This window comes from Trichoplax adhaerens, genomic scaffold (genome assembly GCF_000150275.1).
Source record: "Trichoplax adhaerens TRIADscaffold_744 genomic scaffold, whole genome shotgun sequence".
In the NCBI taxonomy this organism is placed as follows: domain Eukaryota; kingdom Metazoa; phylum Placozoa; class Uniplacotomia; order Trichoplacea; family Trichoplacidae; genus Trichoplax; species Trichoplax adhaerens.
This window is the reverse complement of record NW_002061333.1, coordinates 1-1,829: the sequence shown is the minus strand read 5'-3', so window position 1 is coordinate 1,829 and position 1,829 is coordinate 1.

Below are 1,829 nucleotides of genomic sequence, written 5' to 3'. Positions count from 1 at the left end.
TAGCGCCAAGAAAAAATCAAACTTTTCTTCTCACCAACGTCCTACTAGTAGTTCGACATTAGACGTTCATTTTTACTGTAAGATTGGACATAAGAATGGGTTGAATAATTAATTAATTTGTTCTGATTAGTGACATTTTGCCTTGGGTTCCTAGTTAACAGCGCGAAGAAAAAGCATCTTTTGCTTTCAATACTGTACACTGTAGTGCACAGTACAGTGTACTGTACCAGAATGTGTAAAATAGATGTCGTTTTCACTTTTTGGTGTTATACTGGAAGCAAAGCCCTAAGGAACGACATCTGTTTTGCATCTATTTTATTTTATTTATTTTTCATCGATTTCATCTGTTTTACCGGTCTGTTTTACATCATCGCTTTCATTTTTACTGTAAGATTGGACATAAGAATAGGTTGAATAATTCTAATTGAAGACATTTTGGCGGGCGTTGTTGTATATACTGTACAGTACAGTAATCCTGTAGGACATGTGCAGTATTTTACACATTTTACTACAGTACTGAAAGGAAAATCTGCTTTTTCTTCGTGCTAGTACTGTATTTCTTGGTGTTCTACTGTCCACTGTACAGTACTGTACCAAAATGTGTAAAATACATGTCGTATTATTTCTTGCTGTTGTACTGGAAACAAAGCCAAAGTTAACAACTTGTGTTTTACAGTACATCTAGCCTGATCGAGCCGTAGCGTACAGTGTACAGTGTACAGTACGCCGTAAAAGACTGGCAGCGCCAGCGAAGCGGCCAAATCAACTTCCAGTCAACAACATCCAAGGCACCGCAAGTCACGTGCCACACACTGGAGTTGTTCTGCGGACCTCTACAGTACTGCACACTGTAGAGTGCAGAGTCTGTAGTACTGTAGACGAGGGAGGATCCTTTGCTCTGGGATCATGCTGTCAGCACTGTACACTGTACAGTACAGTACAGTGTACTGTAGACCGATGCGCCGCGTACCAGTACGGTCTAGTACAGACCAGTACGGCGCGCCGTTCCTCGCCTCGACAACAAGAAAGCGTAAGTACGTCCATACGTCCATACAGCTGTGGGATACAGCAGAGCAAGTTGCAGCAGGAGTTGAATATTGGACTTGATTTTGGATTTGCAGTTTTTTCAAAAGTCGTCAGCAATCGCTGCCTTGTAAGGATTAGAAGGAGTAATCAACCTTGTTTTGTCGACCATGCCGCTATTTGGTTCCAAGCAGAAATCGCCCTATGAGCTTGTTCGGATTTCTCGCGATGCTTTGGCGACAATCATTAAAGAAGGTTCTGGCAAGAAAGCAGAGAAGGTAAACCCTACTTACAACGTTGTCATCCACTACTGCTGTTGTCGACATAGTGCTTTGAAGCTTTCCGACTTGGTGTTCATCTCAACTCATGACTCCGCCATCATTTTCTAATTGTAAAGTGTTATCCTATACCATAGTCATCAATGCAATGAATGGCATTGGTGGGCTTGAACGGTATTGTCTCGGTTGTAGTCTTAACTTAAGTTTAGAGTCTGATCGATGATAATGAATGGGTTTCTCTCTAGGGCTAGGCTAACTTGGCATACTATTGCCTTAGTAGTAATGAGACTACTCTACAAAACATGGGTAGTACTATACTTGCTTAGGACAACATACAATATCCAAGTGCAATCCATTTTAACCACAACGACATTGTAGAATTCCAATTTCAACCATCGGAAACGATACGACTCAATCGATTGTAGACACCATGATTTTTCAATCTTGCTGTAATAACTTCCTTCGCCTTATTCTTTGTCACAATGCAATTGGGTAATAACGCATACAGAGTATCATAGAAGTAGACAT